Source organism: Coregonus lavaretus (genome assembly GCF_964263955.1).
Source record: "Coregonus lavaretus genome assembly, chromosome: 27".
Classification (NCBI taxonomy): domain Eukaryota; kingdom Metazoa; phylum Chordata; class Actinopteri; order Salmoniformes; family Salmonidae; genus Coregonus; species Coregonus lavaretus.
Window position 1 is genome coordinate 39,218,051 of NC_140014.1, and position 22,516 is coordinate 39,240,566.

Consider the following 22,516-nt stretch of genomic DNA (forward strand, 5'->3'; position numbering starts at 1 on the left):
GCAAATGGAAGAAACACAAAATAACTGTCAATCTCCCTCGGCCTGGGGCTCCATGCAAGATCTCACCTCGTGGAGTTGCAATGATCATGAGAACGGTGAGGAATCAGCCCAGAACTACACGGGAGGATCTTGTCAATGATCTCAAGGCAGCTGGGACCATAGTCACCAAGAAAACAATTGGTAACACACTACGCCGTGAAGGACTGAAATCCTGCAGCGCCCGCAAGGTCCCCCTGCTCAAGAAAGCACATATACAGGCCCGTCTGAAGTTTGCCAATGAACATCTGAATGATTCAGAGGAGAACTGGGTGAAAGTGTTCTGGTCAGATGAGACCAATCGAGTTCTTTGGCATCAACTCAACTCGCCGTGTTTGGAGTAGGAGGAATGCTGCCTATGACACCAAGAACACCATCCCCACCGTCAAACATGGAGGTGGAAACATTATGCTTTGGGGGTGTTTTTCTGCTAAGGGGACAGGACAACTTCACCGCATAAAAGGGACGATGGACGGGGCCATGTACCGTCAAATCTTGGTTGAGAACCTCCTTCCCTCAGCCAGAGCATTGAAAATGGGTCGTGGATGGGTATTCCAGCATGACAATGACCCAAAACACACGGCCAAGGCAACAAATGAGTGGCTCAAGAAGAAGCACATTAAGGTCCTAGAGTGGTTTAGCCAGTCTCCAGACCTTAATCCCATAGAACGTCTGTGGAGGGAGCTGAAGGCTCGAGTTGCCAAACGTCAGCCTCGAAACCTTAATGAGGGACAAAATCCCTCCTGAGATGTGTGCAAACCTGGTGGCCAACTACAAGAAATGTCTGACCTCTGTGATTGCCAACAAGGGTTTTGCCACCAAGTACTAAGTCATGTTTTGCAGAGGGGTCAAATACTTATTTCCCCTCATTAATAATAATAGCTATAGCCCATTTAGCAGACGCTTTTATCCAAAGCGACTTACAGTCATGCGTGCACACATTTTTTTGTGTATGGGTCGTCCCGGGGATCGAACCCACTACCTTGGCGTTACAAGCGCTGTGCTCTACCAGCTGAGCTAACATTTTTGACATGCGTTTTTCTGGATTTTTTTGTTGTTATTCTGTCTCTCACTGTTCAAATAAACCTACCATTAAAATTATAGACTGATCATGTCTTTGTCAGTGGGCAAACGTACAAAATCAGCAGGGGATCAAATACTTTTTTCCCTCGCTGTATATATACACACACTCTACCGGTCAAAAGATTTATAACACCTACTCATTCAAGGGTTTTTCTTTCTTTTTACTATATTTCTACATTGAAGAATATTAGTGAAGACATCAAAACTATGAAATAACACATATGGAATCATGTAGGAACCAAAAAAGTGTTAAACAGATTCTTCAAATAGCCACCCTTTGCCTTGATGACCGCTTTTGGGGTGTGATGTAGCCTAATATGGAGGACCCGGCAAGCCAGACTATTCTCTATCATGTAAATTCCAACATAAATAACTTCAAATATGTAACTTCAAATTAAACCAAATCATTTGCACTCATGATTACTGGTTTCAATCAAATGTTCAGCCAACTTACAAGCAAATAATGTATAAATCTTTGTTACAAATCAACTTGCAAGGTTGCTAGCCAACTAGCCTGTTAACATTAGCCCTACTAGCTTGCTAACATTATGTTAGCACTGCATGAGTCAGCCAGTTGCTATCAACACCTAGAAATGCATAACACCATCTAACCAGTTATCAAAGAATATTAGCTATATGCCGTTATCTTAGCCAGCGAGCTAGCCAGCCAGCTAACGTCAGCTATTTAGCCAACTAGCTATAGCCCAGCCAGTCTAGCCAACCACCATGGTTATGGTCGGCAAGTTAGAGCTAAACTGGAGACCAACTAAAACACAACTAACAAAACTAAAACACAACCGCAGCTCAAAAGCAAAGAGATAGCTGAGACTTACAGATTGATGGCTAGGGCCCATCCGATGGAAAAACTTTGTGCAGGCTGAGTTAGCTAGCTACCAAAGCGGGGGGAGGCGGGCGCTTCACCGGGCGGAGAGAGAGTCAGTGAGGGAAATCCAATAGCTATATAGCGAGAAAAATCCTAAATTAATATATTCCAGATGTCAGTCAGCTAGTGTGCTAGCGCTAAGCCAAGGTGGGAAAAACTACACAATTAGAGAAGGCAGGTATGATTTTCTCTTTCGTTTTTAGCCCACGGCAAGAAGGCACCAGAGCCTGCCATGCTAACGGGTTCCCACTAGATAACACAGCCACAAGAGCATGAGGATGAGGATGCTAACATTAGCAAGCGTGAGCTAGCTACCGAGCTAGCATTCGAACTCGGTAGCACAGAGTAGATTCTCCATATGACGTTGAGAAATAGTGCGTTGTGGGTAGTTAAGAAGATGTTAAGAAATATGTAATAACCCAAAACATAACTATGTTTGTAGTTATAGGTAATCAGATCGTGACTACAACTAAGTTACGAAGTCTTTGACCACACTGTGTTGTTACTTTGGTGAGTCATGCTTCCTACCCTTTAAAGTATAATTTTTTTAAAGTTCTAATGTTACTTTGCTCAACACAACAAAAAAATACTTAAAATCATTAGATCATTTGTTTTGGTTCTGTCCATTTGTAGCTTGTTTTTGGACACAGGTCCAGGAATGGCTAAAGGATTGCAATATTTACCTGGAACTAACCTTGCAGATAGCATTACTGGGTGATCTGAAAAGTCATAGTCAATCAATCAATAATATAATAATACTTTTAGCAAAAATGTTTATTTTTAATTCACAATCTGTAGAAGCAATGAGAATAGAAAGGTTCAGAACTTTTGTAAAACATCACAGTACGGTTGAAATATATATGGCAAATAGAAATCCTATATGGATGGTGTTAAGAGATAGATGGGAGGTAATGAATAGAGTTGAAGGATGGGACTAATAACAAATAACAACAAATAATAACAAAGATAGCTAATAATGTAAGCATACTGTGTCCATAATAAGTATATAGGTTGTATGTTGGGAGCTTTTGGGAAAGAGCACAGTTAGAAAGATATGGCATTTAGAAGCAAACCGGATGGACATCATGAAAATGATCGGAGAGGTTGAGAGTAGAAGAAGTTCAGGAGCAAAAAAAATAAATAAATAAATATATATATATATATATATATATATAGATATAGAATTATTGTAAAATTAACTCTGTCCATAAGGTGTAGATAGTAAGTATAGACCGGAAGTAGAGGCCTGGGCGTTGTTGTTCACTAATTTACTCCAAGTAGGGAAAGGATGGTGGGGTTGAAAAGTAATAAAGGGGAATATATATATAAAAAATAAAAATAAACATGGGGGATTGGAAGTGATGCAGACAATTACATTGATAGAAGATGCAATCTATCTGCAATATTAAGCTGATCCATCCCCCCTAAATTTTTTTTTAAAGAAAATACTTAAATAAATGTAATTTTGTCCTTGAAACATTTAATTGAAATACTGTAGAATTCCATTCATTCCTATGGAGGACTGCTCCTACTGGGGAGTGCCATTATGGCCGACCAGTGGCTTCAAAGCCTCTCATTGGCCAATACATGGCATCAGCAATCCAGGGTTTATATACATCATTGGAACTAAGAAAGTTGGGTGTCTCTTTTTTGTATTGAAAATGCTAAACAATAGATGCTTTAGCTAAGCCTACCTTTAACGCACATGAATGTTACCAGAGCCGGGCTTAGCGTAAAGGACGTCAAGTTGAAGGTAGCGTGCAATGGTCACCTGTCAAACCGCCACCCAACATCCAGGTGAGCCTGTATCAGTGTTCTGTTTTAACTCCAGTCTCACCCACAGTCATTACTCTAATTATCAAAAGGAAAACACAGTGGGAAACAACTTTGTATTCCACAGGGGTTGGAACCAAAATTATTTTCCAATCGTTTCATTCTAAACAGAACCACAATTATTTTCGTTCCGTTCCACTATTCCAACCAGCATAATACAATTCTGAACCGATTTTTTTTTTTTTTAAGAAAAAGAAAAAAGAAAAAAAAAGTAACCGGTTTATATAATTCCTTTTTTGTTCCTTTTTTAACCTGTGAAATCGACATACTTTTTACATTTACCTAATTAAATTACCCCAGCAATCAGTGCGGATAGAGCAGCTTGCTATGGACTGGGCAAGGTAATTGTTTGAACATGCTTGATGGACAGACAAGTGTAGGGCGCGAAATGCGACTGAAACTTTGCGGGCGGGGATAGAGCGAGAGAGATGTGTTTAGGATATTAGTAGTAGGCCTATCATTACTTCACTGAATTACATCATTATATACTAGCTAGATACCAATGGAGGAGCGTTTAATATGGAGGGACTTTGAATGTCTGAAAATTTTGGCTCAATGACCTGGACCAGAGATGGCTAACAAGCTTCCGTGTGCAGCGGCACCAGAATTCAAAACACTCTTACCTTTGTTGTTAATGAATCCAATGTGAAATGTAATAACATAATATCCTTAACTAGCCTAGAAAAAGCTGTCAGGCAGACACTGGAAAGAGTATCTGCGTGACAGAGAGCGCTTTGCATAGGCACTTTGATGGTGTTTTTTTGTGGGACTGAAAACACTACAGATCACTTTCGTTCCCGGTTTGGTTTATTTTCCGGGTTCCGGTTCTGTTCCCTGAACCGGTTCATGACCCCTGGTATACCATGTATGACTGTCATCTCATCTGTCTGAGTAACACTACTGATCTTAAGTCTTCATCTTAACTATTCACTTTTATCCTAAGTGTTAAACAGGAGCGCAAGCCTCTGTTGCCATAGCTGCATGATGCATATTTATACGTTTGATTTCTCTGGCTTCCTTAAGGACTATTACTGTGTATGTTGTTGTGGTTCAGTTGTTGTATGTTGCCCGTGCGTGCGAATTGTGTCCTCAGTTGACATGTGTCCTCCATCTTGTACTAACAGGAAGATGATGTTTCTGTGGTTTGAGGAAGGCTTCAGAGTGGTCATCCTCACTTCCAACATGATCAGGGCAGACTGGTACCAGAAAACACAGAGGTGAGTGAGTCTCTTACCGTGGCCATTTTGAAGGCTACCATTTCTATAGTGTGGTTAAACTATACTGCATGCTACGCTAGGTTACAGTCTACACTCCCAGTTGAAATGAGTTGAACTTCAATTTCATCATTTTGTTTTTGATTAATTATTAAGTTATTGATTTCCTGTTTTTGCTCCAGTTCTTGCATTGCTTGAGAGCCAGATGTCTTTGAAGTAGTTAGTTTGAGCTTTAAGAAAACAACATTAGTCTCATATCTGGGATGAATATCCTAGCTGTCGTCGTGTATTCATACCAACCTTAATAACACATTTGATCTTGGTTACCATGACAACTCGCTCAGCAAGCTGAAATGAGGCCCAATAGTAACTGGGGCACGAGTTTTTTTCTGACAAACCAATCCCCCAATCCTTTCATAAAACCTGTACTGATTATTTTACAGAAACACATATTAAGTGTCTCTGCCAGTTAATCGCTCTCTGATGTTCATGTACTCCCTTACACTAATAGGAGAGATGAAATCATCCCCTCTTTCAGATTCTTTCATTCAGGTGATCCCTCTATTTATGAGGTCATTTCCTGTCTACTCCGCCTCTCCCTGACCCTTGACCCCAGTTCCATTAGCGAGGCTCTAACAGAGAGAGCAGCCTTTAAAGAACAACAGTTTGGCCTACCTCCTCCATCTATGTCGTCTCTCACTTAAATACTCCTCTCTCCTCTCCGTTTCTCACTCTCTACCTGTCAATCAAAAAAATACCCTCAAGTAAAAGGTGACATTCTGTACTGTAGCCTCCATATATTTATTTTGATATCTCAAATCCAAAATGCTGGAGTATAGAGCCCAAAAAATATATAAATATCTTCACTGTCCGAATACGCTCCCCTCCATATGTAAATGTATATCTCCCCTCCATATGTATACCTCTCTCCTCCATATGTATACCTCTCTCCTCCATATGTATACCTCTCTCCTCCATATGTATATCTCTCCCCTCCATATGTATATCTCTCTCCTCCATATGTATATCTCTTCCCTCCATATGTATACCTCTCTCCTCCATATGTATATCTCTCTCCTCCATATGTATACCTCTCTCCTCCATATGTATATCTCTCCCCTCCATATGTATATCTCTCTCCTCCATATGTATATCTCTTCCCTCCATATGTATACCTCTCTCCTCCATATGTATACCTCTCTCCTCCATATGTATACCTCTCTCCTCCATATGTATATCTCTTCCCTCCATATGTATACCTCTCTCCTCCATATGTATATCTCTTCCCTCCATATGTATACCTCTCTCCTCCATATGTATATCTCTCCCCTCCATATGTATATCTCTCCCCTCCATATGTATATCTCTCTCCTCTTTCTTCCTTTTCAACCTCTCTCACTCCCCCTCTCTCTGTCTGATCGTCATGCTGAGGTGGTAGTAGTGGATGTCTGGTCTGGGCCTGCCCTCTCCTTAGAGGCGGATCCTAGTGCCTGGCCTCCATATTCATGAGCTCTGGCCCCGTTCTGCCCTGCCATTGGAGTTACATCACACACACACATCTGCTATGTCTGTCACCCCAGAATTGCTTTCAGCCTCTGTCAAGCTGTGGATGACAAATGGCTGAAGTGATATGCAGGGTGTGTTGACGTTGTGAGGCTTTCTCTCAGTTTTTCATTTAGTGAAATGAAAGAAAACTTTATTGATCCCCTAAGGGGAACTTGGTTTTGTAAGCAGCAGACAGTGACCATGAAGACTCATGGGGATATGTCAGAACACTGATGACTTATGAAACAAGAGAGAGGGTATTGTGCTGAGTGATATATAGTTGAGGTTGTATTGTAAGGACCCTGGGACTAAACACCTCCCTCTGCAACTGGATCCTGGACTTCCTGACGGGCTTCCCCCAGGTGGTAAGGGTAGGTAACAACACATCTGCCACGCTGATCCTCAACACGGGGGCCCCTCACGGGTGGGTGCTCAGTCCCCTCCTGTACTCCCTGTTCACCCATGACTGCATGGCCAGGCACGACTCCAACACCACCATTAAGTTTGCCGACGACACAACAGTGGTAGGCCTGATCACCGACAACGATGAGACAGCCTATAGGGAGGAGGTCAGAGACCTGGCCATGTGGTGCCAGGATAACAACCTCTCCCTCAACGTGATCAAGACAAAGGAGATGATTGTGGACTACAGGAAAAAGAAGAGGACCGAGCACGCCCCCATTCTCATCGATGGGGCTGTAGTGGAGCAGGTTGAGAGCTTCATGTTCCTTAGTGTCCACATCACCAACAAACTATCATGGTCCAAACACACCAAGACAGTCGTGAAGAGGGCACGACAAAGCCTATTCCCCCTCAGGAGATTGAAAAGATTTGGCATGGGTCCTCAGAACGTTATACAGCTGCACCATCGAGAGCATCCTGACTGGTTGCATCACAGCCTGGTATGGCAACTGCTCGGCCTCCGACCGCAAGGCACTACAGAGGGTAGTGCGTACGGCCCAGTACATTTTACATTTTAGTCATTTAGCAGACGCTCTTATCCAGAGCAACTTACATGAGCAATTAGGGTTAAGTGCCTTGCTCAAGGGCACATCGACAGATTTTTCACCTAGTCGGCTCGGGGATTAGAACCAGCGACCTTTCGGTTACTGGCACAACGCTCTTACCCACTAAGCTACCTGCCGTACATCACTGGGGCCAAGCTTCCTTCCATCCAGGACCTCTATGCCAGGCGGTGTCAGAGGAAGGCCCTAAACATTGTCAAAGACTCCAGCCACCCTAGTCATAGACTGTTCTCTCTGCTACCGCACGGCAAGCGGTACCCGAAGCGCCAAGTCTAGGTCCAAAAGGCTTCTTAACAGCTTCTACCCCCAAGCCATAAGACTCCTGAACAGCTAATAAAATGGCTACCCAGATTATTTGCATTGCCCACCCCCCACCCCCTCTTTTACGCTGCTGCTACTCTCTGTTTATTATCTATCCATAGTCACTTTAACTATAGCTACATGTACATATTACCTCAATTACCTTGACTAACCGGTGCCCCTGCACATTGACTCTGTACCGGTACCCCCTGTATATAGCCTCGCTACTGTTATTTTTACTGTTATTTTACTGCTTTTATTATTGACTTATCATTTGTTTACTTAACACCTATTCGTCTTAAAACTGCATTGTTGGTTAAGGGCTTGTAAGTAAGCATTTCACTGTAATGTCTACACCTGTTGTATTCGGCGCATGTGACAAATAAAATGTGATTTGATTTGTAATGGCTTTGACTAGGGGTTGTATTGTTGCATGATTTGTATTATGTAACAGATGTTGTATTGAGACAGTATATCTATGTCTGTGTCTCAGGTTATGGGTGAGTCCTCTGTATCCACGGTTACCCAAGGGGAGTCCAGAGACTGTAGGGGAGTCTCCCACCCTCTTCAAGCGGAACCAAATGATCGGCGAACACGAACTGTCTGAGACCAAGTGAGACGATGTTAATCCATGATCATGTTCAATTGGCACCAAACAGCAGAAAACATTTGAAACAGATGAGGTACTACCTTAACTCACCATAATAACTGATTTTTGTTTTAATATATAACTGCAAGGGCCGTGCTCTACCACCTAAACATTATGCCAACTGAAGTGGACCCATATGAGATGTTGACAGCTCCTCCTCTCTCTCCTCCTCCTGATAGGTGAGACTCCAGGGAGGTACCTGGGCTCAGACATGGGGAGGTGGGGTCGCCTGAGGTTGAGAAAAGTAAGAATTAATCTCTTGCTTCCATCTAGGAGCACCAGTAAATGTTGATGGACAGCTCCAACGCTCCACTGTCCTCCATGTTTAATGAGCCACACACTGCCGGACTCTGTCTCATCTACTTGATTGCTTCTCGATTACTCAGGTAACAGGCTACGATGTTCATCACTTATTTAGTCTGAAGTACATTTTTATACCATATATCACGCCTGCTCCCGCTCCCCCTCCCTGGCGCTCGAGTGGGCCAGGCTGCCCATCATTACGCACACCTGTCCTTTCACAATGCAGATACCACTATCAGAAGCATCAGGGCGTTTTTGTTTTTCGTTTGGGTTTGTGACGTCGGGTCTGGGTGCCGCTGCCGAAGGAACCGGGGATGCCTTAGCTGGCTCGAGAGGTTTTCTTGCCTCGGTTGGCTCGGCAGGCTCCCATCCCACGTCATGCCTCAGCGGGCCCGTTAGGCTCCCATGCCTTAGCGGGCCCGTCAGGCTCCCATGCCTCAGCCGGCTCGTCAGGCTTCAACGCCTCAGCGGGCCCGTCAGGCTCCCATGCCTCAGCCGGCTCGTCAGGCTCCCTCGGCCGGCTCGACAGGTTCCCGCGCCTCGACCTGCTCGTCCGGCTCCCATGCCTCGGCAGCAGGTAGCTTAGTGGTTAAGAGCATTGTGCCAGTAACCAAAAGGTTGCTGGTTCTAATCCCCGAGGCGACTAGCTGAAAAATCTGTCGATGTGCCCTTGAGCAAGGCACTTAACCCCAATTCCTCCTGTAAGTCACTCTGGATAAGAGCGTCTGCTAAATGACTAAAATGTAAAATGTTATTAAATTTTTTAATACTCTAAACCAGGGTTGGATGTCTGCAGTGTGTCTGCAGGCTTTTGTTCCAGCCCAGCATTAACCCTTTACACTCATGGGAATCGTTGGGGATTAAACGCATCGTTTCAACACTTACATCACAAGAATGATAACTTTATTTTGATGCGTGTTAATTTTTTTGTGGAATTGAAAAAAGTTATAATTGAATACAGTTTAAATGTTTACAAATTAGATGCGCTGAAATGTAATCTAGAGCCAAGCCTGTAGGTTTTTAATCCGAGGGTGTCCTGCTATTGAATTATGCAACAGAACGTGACAACAACATTAATGAGGCAGTCTAGACAGCATAGGTGAGTGCAGGTAGGCCTAGACAGAGCAACATTTTGGTGGTTGCAGTTCAACCCCTTTATGTTAATGTCTTCATATATGCAAATACACCCAGTGTTTATGCAAATTAGGCACATCATTTTCTTTATTTGAACACAAAATATATTTAAAAAAATACCTGATACCATTAGAAAATGTATATATGAGTGCATTCTAACAAAAAAAAGTGACATTTTACAATAAATTGAATCCCTGAATTCCATTCATTATTTGTCCATTCCAGTAAAACATTTACAGTGAGGGAAAAAAGTATTTGATCCCCTGCTGATTTTGTATGTTTGCCCACTGACAAAGACATGATCAGTCTATAATTTTAATGGTAGGTTTATTTGAACAGTGAGGGACAGAATAACAACAACAAAATCCAGAAAAACGCATGTCAAAAATGTTATACATTGATTTGCATTTTAATGAGGGAAATAGGTATTTGACCCCCTCTCAATCAGAAAGTTTTCTGGCTCCCAGGTGTGTTTTATACAGGTAACGAGCTGAGATTAGGAGCACACTCTTAAAGGGAGTGCTCCTAATCTCAGCTTGTTACCTGTATAAAAGACACCTGTCCACAGAAGCAATCAATCAATCAGATTCCAAACTCTCCACCATGGCCAAGACCAAAGAGCTCTCCAAGGATGTCAGGGACAAGATTGTAGACCTACACAAGGCTGGAATGGGCTACAAGACCATCGCCAAGCAGTTTGGTGAGAAGGTGACAACAGTTGGTGTGATTATTCACAAATGGAAGAAACACTAAATAACTGTCAATCTCCCTCGGCCTGGGGCTCCATGCAAGATCTCACCTCGTGGAGTTGCAATGATCATGAGAACGGTGAGGAATCAGCCCAGAACTACACAGAAGGATCTTGTCAATGATCTCAAGGCAGCTGGGACCATAGTCACCAAGAAAACAATTGGTAACACACTACGCCGTGAAGGACTGAAATCCTGCAGAGCCCGCAAGGTCCCCCTGCTCAAGAAAGCACATATACAGGGCTGTCTGAAGTTTGCCAATGAACATCTGAATGATTCAGAGGAGAACTGGGTGAAAGTGTTGTTGTCAGATGAGACCAAAATCGAGCTCTTTGGCACCAACTCAACTCGCCGTGTTTGGAGGAGGAGGAATGCTGCCTATGACCCCAAGAACACCATCCCCACCGTCAAACATGGAGGTGGAAACATTATGCTTTGGGTGTGTTTTTCTGATAAGGGGACAAGACAACTTCACCGCATCAAAGGGACGATGGATGGGGCCATGTACCGTCAAATCTTGGGTGAGAACCTCCTTCCCTCAGCCAGGGCATTGAAAATGGGTCGTGGATGGGTATTCCAGCATGACAATGACCCAAAACATACGGCCAAGGCAACAAAGGAGTGGCTCAAGAAGAAGCACATTAAGGTCCTAGAGTGGCCTAGCCAGTCTCCAGACCTTAATTCCATAGAAAATCTGTGGAGGGAGTTGAAGGTTCGAGTTGCCAAATGTCAGCCTCGAAACCTTAATGACTTGGAGAAGATCTGCAAAGAGGAGTGGAACAAAATCCCTCCTGAGATGTGTGCAAACCTGGTGGCCAACTACAAGAAACGTCTGACCTCTGTGATTGCTAACAAGGGTTTTGCCACCAAGTACTAAGTCATGTTTTGCAGAGGGGTCAAATACTTATTTCCCTCATTCAAATGCAAATCAATTGATAACATTTTTGACATGCGTTTTTCTGATTTTTGTTGTTGTTATTCTGTCTCTCACTGTTCAAATAAACCTACCATTAAAATTATAGACTGATCATTTCTTTGTCAGTGGGCAAACGTACAAAATCAGCAGGGGATCAAATACTTTTTTACACTGTATATCTCACTTGTCATCCCCAAAGCCAACACCTCCTTTGGCCGCCATTCCTTCCAGTTCTCTGCTGCAAATGACTGGAACGAATTGTAAAAATCTCTGAAGCTGGAGACACTTATCTCCCTCATTAACTTTAAGCATCAGTTGTCAGAGCAGCTTACCGATCACTGCACCAGCACACCCAACTACCTCATCCCCATATTGTTATTTATTTTGCTAATTTGCACCCCAGTATCTCTATTTGCACATCATCTTCTGCACATCTATCACTCCAGTGTTAATACTAAATTGCAATTATTTTGCACCATAGCCTATTTATTGCCTTACCTCCATAACTTACTACATTTGCACACACTGTATATAGATTTTCTATTGTGTTATTGACTGTACGTTTTGTTTATTTCATATGTAACTCTGTGTTGTTGTTTTTATCGCACTGCTTTGCTTTATCTTGGCCAGGTTGCAGTTGTAAATGAGAACTTGTTCTCAACTGGCTTACCTGGTTAAATAAAGGTGAAATAAAAAATAAATAAATAAAATAAATGACTAGCTAAGTTATAAAATACGATATTACAGTTTTGGGCTTTCACAATGCAATTCAGAGAAACAGATCGTAATTTTTGTGCGCATGGAAAGGACTGGAGTCATGAGCGAATTTCCTTCACAGTAGACAAACCGGCTAATTCTGTTCAGAAAAACCCAAGGTATGCTGCCATGTAATCTTGTAACTGTACATCAAACATAGGATCATAAACGTTGACACTGTGGTGCACTCACGGGTGTTTGGCTTGCTTGTATGACATCAATGCGGTATTTATTATAATCCTCAATGTCTCATCTTTCAAAATACATAGAGTCCTCTTAATTTATAGCATGTCCCTCACTCAGACAACCAAAAATGGGCAAAAGTTTGGGGAGGGAACCGGCTTGTTGCGCTCAAGTTCAGAACGGCTGTCGGTCAAAACCCATACAGAGCTGTGAAGCTCAGAGCCTGAGCTCTGACGTCATTTATAGCATGTTACTGTACAGCCACTGCATTCCAATTTAGGCACTTATCAGCTCCAGAATCTGCCATTTTCAACCCGTATGCGGGTACAAGTGTAAAGGGTTAATTTCTTTCCTCTGTTCCACCCTCTCTGGCTGTTACAGGACCACACACTGCTCATCCCCAACGATGAAAAGTGGCCCGTCATTGGTCAGTATTCTAGCATCGGCTCCATGGGATTGGACAAGCCCTGGCGGGGGAGTTACAGCGCACTCTGACAACCCTGGGTAAATCATTTCTTTGCCCAGATCCCCCTACCCCATGCTTTTGGTGCATACTATAAAACACCCATACTGTTCTGGTCCCCCTCTGTGTACACTTAGTTGGTACGTTCCAAAAACCCACCACTTTAGAGGATGGCAGTACAGCGCTTTAAAACCACACATGCAAATGTTAAAATCTCAGTGCAGTCGAAAAACGTGATTTTCCTGTGTTTTGTATATGTTTTCACACTATGAAGTTGGAATAATACTGTGAAATTGTGAAAATGATGAAAATGCTCTTTTAGTGTAAGAGCTGTTTGAAAATATGCCTGAAATATCAGCCTGTTTTGGTAGGATGGAGTTTTGGCCTGCAGGCTGTAAATTAGTCAATAGACAGGACTCCTTGAAAGAGTCCAGTACATTCCTCCTCCAGTACATTCTTCCCCTGAAGCTGTAGGGTCTTCTGGTCTCAATTACTGATTCTCTCTCTTTTTTCTCTCTCTCTCTCTCTCTCTCTCTCTCTCTCTCTCTCTCTCTCTCTCTCTCTCTCTCTCTCTCTCTCTCTCTCTCTCTCTCTCTCTCTCTCTCTCTAAATGTCATATTATGACTATATACAGTGTTGTAACGATGTGCAAAAAGTTAAAGTAAAACAATTGAAACATCAATTTACATATGGGTTGTATTTACAATGGTGTTTGTGCTCCACTGGTTGCCCTTTTCTTGTGGCAATAGGTCACAAATCATGCTGCTGTGATGGCACACTGTGGTATTTCACCCAATAGATATGGGAGTTTATCAAAATTGGATTTGTTTTCGAATTCTTTGTGGGTCTGTGTAATCTGAGGGAAATATGTGTCTTTAATATGTTCATACATTTGGTAGGAGGTTAGGAAGTGCAGCTCAGTTTCCACCTCATTTGTGGGCAGTGTGCACATAGCCTGTCTTCTCTTGAGAGCCAGGTCTGCCTACGGCGGCCTTTCTCAATAGCAATGCTCACTGAGTCTGTACATAGTCAAAGCTTTCCTTAATTTTGGGTCAGTCACAGTGGTCAGGTATTCTGCCACTGTGTACTCTCTGTTCAGGGTCAAATAGCATTCTAGTTTGCGCTGTTTTTTTGTTAATTACTTGACACATTGGAAATAATTATCTTTTTGTTTTCTCATGATTTGGTTGGGTCTAATTGTGTTGCTGTCCTGGGGCTCTGTGGGTTCTGTTTGTGTTTGTGAACAGAGCCCCAGGACCAGCTTGCTTAGGGGACTCTTCTCCAGGTTCATCTCTCTTTATTCCCCTGATTATCCAGCCTGATGATGTTATCAGTATTTGTTGTGATGGTGGTTAATGTTGATGGCCTTCAGGATATTGACGGCACAGACTGTCATTAAGGGGAAGAAACTGTTGGTCTTTATTAACTCAGGGTCCCTGTTGGTTGAATTAGACCAAGGTGTGTGTGTTTGTCGGTTAGAGAGGGTGTGGGTGGGTGGGTGGATGGGTGGGTGAGTAATCGAACCCACAATTGCTGATGCTCCAGATACTCAACTAGTCTCAAGAAGGCCAGTTTTATTGCTTCTTTTATCAGCACAACAGTTTTCAGCTGTGCTAACATAATTGCAAAAGGGTTTTCTAATGATCAATTAGCCTTTTAAAATGATAAACTTGGATTAGCAAACACAACGTGCAATTGGAACACAGGACTGATGGTTGCTGATAATGGGCCTCTGTACGCCTATGTAGATATTCCATTAAAAATCATCAGTTTCCAGCTACAATAGCCATTTACAACATTAACAATGTCTACACTGTATTTCTGATCAATTTGATGTTATTTTAATGGACCGAAAAATTGCTTTTCTTTAGAAAACAAGGAAATGTCTAAGTGACCCCAAACTTTTGAATGGTAGTGTTCATCAACACCACAATGTTCTATATCACCAGGTCGCTAGTGTATGGCGCTGTATAAATTGTCACGTTCAGGTACATCATTTTTTACATCAATTTCTCTGCAGCAGTTCAATGAAATGTCTTCCTACGGATGTTAAAGAGAGGATTTGTCCCTGTGACGGTCTGGGTCCCATTTGATTTGTGACTCTGGTGGATCGTCAGTAAATGTCAGCCAAAAGTCACAGCGCCACACTGAGTCTCACCCCCCCCCCCCCCCCCCCCCCCCCCCCCCCCCCCCCTGTGACTGTCAGACAGATAGACGGACGGACAGACGGAGACAGTCAGAGAGAGACTTGGGCTGCGTCCCAAATGGCACCCTATTCCCTACATATACACAACTTTTGACCAGGGTCCGTCCATAGGGCACTATATAGGGAATAGGGTGCCATTTGGGAAAACGACATTAGGCTATCCAAGACTAGATAGACGGACAGCACTTAGCTTAACCTGGGATAAGCACCTACTGTACTGTGTGTGTGTGTGTCTGGCTGAGTGTGCATTCCTGCTAGCTACCTGCCTATCAAGCTAGCGGGGTTTTCTTGAGGGCTTGAATGCAGCCCGCGATGCTTTTAGCCATTTGTGGCTGGGACCACTGATTGTGGCTGTCTAAATCCCTGCTGTTGTTATTGTCAATCTTCCCTGCGATCTGCCCTGTCTGGAAGTGCGAGGAGTAACAGCGTAACCTACGTCTCTACCATGACAATGGTACAGGAGTAACATTGAGGACAGTGGTGTCTCTCTATCATATCTACAAGCAGTTGTTACAGCAACAAGAAAATAGCTTCGTGTTTTGTCCAAATACTGGTGGAGTCAACTAATAAAACAATGGACGACCTGACCAGAGAGGTCCAGGACATGAAGAACAGTTTGCAGTTCTCCCAGGGTCAACTCGATGACTTTAAACAAGAGAACGGCAAGATGACGGCAATCTGTAAGTCATTGAGAGAGGATGTCAGTTCTGTGTGTGAATCCATGATAACAATGATGGAGAAATCAGATTATCTCGAGGGACAAACAAGGCGGAAACAGCATGGTTGTGGACGGAATTGCAGAATGTCCACATGAGACCTGGATGGAGTCTGAGAAGAAAGTGAGGGAAATTATCTCGGAGAAACTGAAGATGGACCACAGGAAGATTGAGGTGGAGTGCGCCTACAGGACTGGAAAACCCATCACCGGCCCAGGTGACAGGCCCAGGCCAATAGTGGTCATGCTCCTGAGGTTCAAGGACAAGATAGCTGTTCTGGAAAGAGCCAAGAACTTGAAAGGAACGTATATCTTTCTCAACGAGGACTATCCTGAAGCTGTGCGCCAGAAGAGGAAAGAACTTATCCCAGCCATGAAAACTGCCAGGGTGCGTGGGGAAATTGAATGAGTAGGTGTGTCCTAACATTTACATTTTTACATTTTTAGTCATTTAGCAGACGCTCTTATCCAGAGCGACTTAGTTAGTGAGTGCATACATTTTTCATACTGGGTTTTTTCATACTAACTTTTGACTGGTACTGCATGCAGCCTTAGAAATAAGGTAAATTAAATCAATAACTTGCTAACATCAGATAACATTCATATACAGTGCATTCGGAAAGTATTCAGAGCCCTTGACCTTTTACACTTTTTGAACCCGATCAAACATCTCTGGAGAGACCTGAGAATAGCAGTGCAGCGACGCTCCCCATCCAACCTGACAGAGCTTGAGAGGAACTACAGAGAAGAATGGGAGAAACTCCCCAAATACAGGTGTGCCAAGCTTGTAGCGTCACACCCAAGAAGACTCAAGGCTGTAATCGCTGCCAAAGGTGCTTCAACAAAGAACTGAGTAAAAGGTCTGAATACCTATGTAAATGTTTTATTTCTGTGTTATTTTTTAAAATAAATTTCCAAAAATATCTAAAAACCTGTTTTTGCTTTGTCATTATGAGGTATTGTGTGTAGATTGATGAGGAAACAAACAATTTAATCAATTTTAGAATAAGGCTGTAACGTAACAATATGTGGAAAAAGTCAAGGGGTCTGAATACTTTCTGAATGCAGTGTTTATTCAGAACCATATCCCTGTAATGCTTAGAGAAGATCTCATTTCAAGTGTTTTTGAAGTGTTGTGGTTGCGGGTTCACCTGGCACATCTAAAGCCTTTTCTTTTGGGGTGTTGCTATAGGCCACCAAGTGCTAACAGTCAGTATCTAAATAATATGTGTGAAATGCTTGATAGTTTATGTGATGTACACAGAGAGATCTACTTTCTTGGGGACCTGAATATTGACTGGTTTTCATCAAGCTGTCCGCTCAAGAGGAATCTTCATTTGCACCCCAGTATCTCTATTTGCACATCATCTTCTGCACATCTATCACTCCAGTGTTAATACTAAATTGTAATTATTTTGCACTATGGCCTATTTATTACCTTACCTCCATAACTTACTACATTTGCACACACTGTATATAGATTTTCTATTGTGTTATTGACTGTATGTTGTTGTTTATCCCATGTGTAACTCTGTGTTGTTGTTGTTTTTATCGCACTGCTTTGCTTTATCTTGGCCAGGTCGCAGTTGTAAATGAGAACTTGTTCTCAACTGGCTTACCTGGTTAAATAAAGGTTAAATAAAAAAATACCTTTAATTTGAGCCTAGAGGAAAGTCCTCAGGCCTGAAGGGAAGCCAAAGTCATTCCGCTACCCAAGAGTGGTAAAGTGGCCTTTACTGGTTCTAACAGCAGACCAATCAGCTTGCTGCCAGCTCTTAGCAAACTGTTCAAAAAAAATGTGTTTGACCAAATACAATGCTATTTCTCTGTAAACAAATTAACAACAGACTTTCAGCATGCTTATAGAGAAGGGCATACATGTACTGCACTGACACAAATGACTGATGATTGGTTGAAAGAAATTGATAATAAGAAGATTGTGTGAGCTGTACTGTTAGATTTCAGTGCATTCTTTGATATTATTGACCATAACCTGTTGTTGAGAAAATGTATGTGTTATGGCTTTTCACCCTCTGCCATATCGTGGATTCAGAGCTGTCTATCTAATAGAACTCAGAGGGCTTTCTTTAATGGAAGCTTCTCTAATGTCAAACATGTAAAGTGTGGTGGACCACAGGGCAGCTCTCTAGGCCCTCTACTCTTTTCTATTTTTACCAATGACCTGCCACTGGCATTAAACAAAGCATGTGTGTCCATGTATGCTGATGATTCAACCATATAACCATCATCAACCACAGCTAATGAAGTCACTGAAACCCTTAACAAAGAGTTTGTCTGTTTTGGAATGGGTGGCCAGTAATAAACTGGTCCTGAACATCTCTAAAACTAAGAGCATGGTATCTGGTACAAATAATTCCTTAAGTTCTAGACCTCGGCTGAATCTGGTAATGAATGGTGTGGCTGTTGGAAAAAGTTGAGGAGACTAAATTACTTGGTGTTACCTTACATTGTAAAGTGTCGTGGTCAAAACATATTGATTCAATGGTTGTAAAGATGGGGAGAGGTCTGTCTGTGATAAACAGATGCTCTGCTTTTTTGACACCACAGTCCACAAAGCAAGCCCTGCAGGCTCTAGTTTCATCTTATCTTGCTTATTGTCCAGTCATATGGTCAAGTGCTGCAAAGAAAGACCTAGTTAAGCTGCAGCTGGCCCAGAACAGCGTGTCACATCTTGCTCATCATTGTAATCAGAGGGCTAATATTAATACTATGCATGCCAGTCTCTCTTGGCTAAGAGTTGAGGAAAGACTGACTGCGTCACTTCTTGTTTTTATAAGAAACATGAATGTGTTGGAAATTCCAAAAATGTTGCATAGTCGACTTACACACAGCTCTGACGCACACACTTACCCCACCAGACATGCCACCAGGGGTCTTTTCACAGTACCCAGGTCCAGAACATATACAGAGCCATGAGTGCATGGAACTCCCTTCCATCTTATATAGCGCAAGTGAACAGCAAACCTGCTTTCAAAAAACAAATAAAGCAACGCCTCACGGCACAACACCTCTCCCCCATGTGACCTACTTGTCGTGTGTATGTACTGACCTGTATGTGTAACTGATAGATGCACACACACTTCATGTTAATGTCGGTGAATTGTAAAGTATTTTGTCTGTAATGTCTTTTTTTGTTATGTGTCGGACCCCAGGAAGACTAGCTGTCGCCATTGGCGTCAGCTAATGGGGATCCTAATAAATCAAGTGTGTGCTTGTGTGACTGTCTCTGTGCAGGTTTAATTCTGTAACTGTGAGTGATGTAGAAGTCTGTGGAGTGGTGCGAGGAAAATAACCTCTCAACGTCAACAAAATGAAGGAGCTGATTGTAGACTTCAGGAGAGAGCAGAGGGAGCACGCCCCCATCCACATCGACGGGGCCGCAGTGGAGAAGGTGAAAAGCTTGAAGTTCCTCAGCATACATATCACTGACAATCTGAAATGGTCCACCCACACAGACAGTGTGGTGAAAACCTCTGGAGGCTGAAGAAATTCAACTAGGCCGCTAAGACACTCACAAACTTTTACAGATGCACCATTGTTACGTTCCCCAGTTTCTGTGTTGTAGGTTGTGTATTTTCATGTATGTATTTACATTTACATTTACATTTTAGTCATTTAGCAGACGCTCTTATCCAGAGCGACTTACAGTTAGTGAATACATTTTTTTATTTTTTATACTGGCCCCCCGTGGGAAATGGGTTCCTGAAATATTTCAGGAAATGGGTTCCTGAAATTCCCCAACAAGCAGCTGATTGGTCAATGAACATTGATGATAATAATAATAATAATATGCCATTTAGCAGACGCTTTTATCCAAAGCGACTTACAGTCATGCGTGCATACATTTTTGTGTATCGGTGGTCCCGGGGATCGAACCCACTACCTTGGCGTTACAAGCGCCGTGCTCTACCAGCTGAGCTACAGAGGACCACATGATGATTGGAGAGCTGACCCTGCGCCCTCGTCAGGACGCAGCTGTCTCCAATTACCAACTCCTTCTGAAGCTATATAAGCCCCAGTTCTGTTGCTCAGAAGAGGAGAGGGGAACCAGAATTGCTGAGAGTTCTAGCATGTTGGTTGTTGCTAAGACATATGGTATGTACTGTGTAGTTGTTGCTGTGAGAGCTGATTGAAATGTTTTGTGTTAGTTTGTTGCTCAGAGAGTTTCTTTAATGTCCTGAGTTAGTTTTTTTTCTCAGGTTTTGTTGTGAACCAGTTTGTATTATTCTGTTTCATTTGTTCCCAAGGGGGGAAGGGGAAGGCACCTAGGGAGTGCTTAGGCAAGAGGCCCGCGGGCATACATTACCCGTAGAAGTTGACTGTCTATCCACACTAGGAAAGACCTGGGCGGACCATCCCTTGTATTTTGGTTAGTGCACCAGGTGGTGCTAGTTAAGTAAGTAGTGGGTAGGCAGGTAAGGTAGGAGAGGGGGCTTTGATATTTACTTTCTTTGCTTTGGTTCCGTCCAGCACCTTTTCCCCAAACTTACCGTGCGAAGGAATAAATTCCCTGTTAACGGTATTCTCTGCCTTTTGTCATCCTTACTCACACCTACAGTCCCATACCTCTTTCACACCACGGAGAGTTGAGTTGTAGCAGGGTGTTGCGTTCCCTCTTCCGAGAGGCGTGCGTAACAACCATTGAGAGCATCCTATCGGGCTGTATCACCGCCTGGTACAGCAACTGCACCGCCCGCAACCGCAGGGCTCTCCAGAGTGTGGTGCGGTCTGCCCAACGCATCACCGGGGACACACTGCCTGCCCTCCATGACATCTACAGCACCTGGTGTCACAGGAAGGCCAAAAAGATCATCAAGGACCTCAGCCACTCGAGCCACGGCCTGTTCACATTTACATTTACGTCATTTAGCAGACGCTCTTATCCAGAGCGACTTACAAATAGGTGCATTCACCTTATAGCCAGTGGGATAACCACTTTGCAATTATTATTATTATTATTATAAAAAAAAAAAAAATTGGGGGGGGGGGGGGGGGGGGGGGTAGAAGGATTACTTTATCCTATCCCATGTATTCCTTAAAGAGGTGGGGTTTCAAATGTCTCCGGAAGGTGGTGAGTGACTCCGCTGTCCTGGCGTCGTGAGGGAGCTTGTTCCACCATTGGGGTGACAGAGCAGCGAACAGTTTTGACTGGGCTGAGCGGGAACTATGCTTCCGCAGAGGTGGATGAACGCAATGCCCTTGTTTGGGTGTAGGGACTTATCAGAGCCTGAAGGTACGGAGGTGCCGTTCCCCTCACAGCTCCGTAGGCAAGCACCATGGTCTTGTAGCAGATGCGAGCTTCAACTGGAAGCCAGTGGAGTGTGCGGAGGAGCGGGGTGACGTGAGAGAACTTGGGAAGGTTGAACAGCTGCGGCATTCTGGATGAGTTGTAGGGGTTTAATGGCACAGGCAGGGAGCCCAGCCAACAGCGAGTTGCAGTAATCCAGACGGGAGATGACAAGTGCCTGGATTAGGACCTGTGCCGCTTCCTGTGTAAGGCAGGGTCGTACTCTCACCCCGCTACCAACCAGAAGGCGAGGTCAGTACAGGTGCATCAAAGCTGGGACCAAGAGACTGAAAACTGCTTCTATCTCAAGGATTGAAAATGCAATCATGAGCGCATTGCGCAAACAAAACAACCCTTGCTGATATCGACTGGAATTACATGGGTCTATTACTGAACCTTTTGTGGAAAAATTAATATATAAATGGGAAGAGACTGTCACTGGCAATGGTTACAGACCCAACAACATTATATAGTATCCCCTCCTCGTGGAGAAAAGCACATGAGCTAATTATAATACACAAAGTAAGCAAAACAATGAAAATGCATCATTCCAACATTGCCTAAAATGATGAATAAGTTACCAATGAGAGAGACCTATATAAGCAATATAACAATGGAGATGTACAAACTGTAGCATAAGGGAACGATGAGCGGATAAGAGGCAAACCGTAATTTCCATTAAGACAATAATGAGCGAGCTAAGACGGACGTTGTCGATATAACTATTTGTTCAGCACTTTTGAAATGGACAGTGACAGAATTCAGAACATGGGCCGTTCTTACAGAATTCTCCCTGTACACCAAGTCAGAACCGTAGGATAAATAACGGGAGTACATGAGCAGACAATGAAAGCTCTTACAATATTCGATGATGACATTTCTCCCCGTGTAGCTCAGTTGGTAGAGCATGGCGCTTGCAACGCCAGGATTGTGGGTTCGATTCCCACGGGGGGCCAGTATGAAAAATAAATAAAAAATGTATGCACTCACTAACTGTAAGTCGCTCTGGATAAGAGCGTCTGCTAAATGACTAAAATGTAAAACATTTAAAATGTCTCTAAAACAGGCTATAGGCTACATGTGCACCACCAAGTCAGAACAGTAGGCTAAGTTCTGAGGGGGAGAGGGACCAAATTCTTAGGGTGAGACACATGGGCTACTAACAGCTTCCTACACAACATACACGTAGTTTTACTTTCTTAGCTACAGTATACA

At 43.2% G+C, this 22,516-nt stretch overlaps 1 pseudogene across 1 annotated transcript in view; it reads left to right on the forward strand.

Moving 5' to 3' along the window:
- Positions 1–22,516, forward strand: part of LOC311103000 (tyrosyl-DNA phosphodiesterase 1-like) — a 43,022-nt pseudogene that overhangs the window by 3,100 nt on the left and 17,406 nt on the right. Inside the window, exons 2-3 of the transcript in view lie at positions 4,960–5,052; positions 8,413–8,532. The product of the transcript in view is annotated as a tyrosyl-DNA phosphodiesterase 1-like (transcript). The remainder of the gene's footprint in view (positions 1–4,959; positions 5,053–8,412; positions 8,533–22,516) is intronic.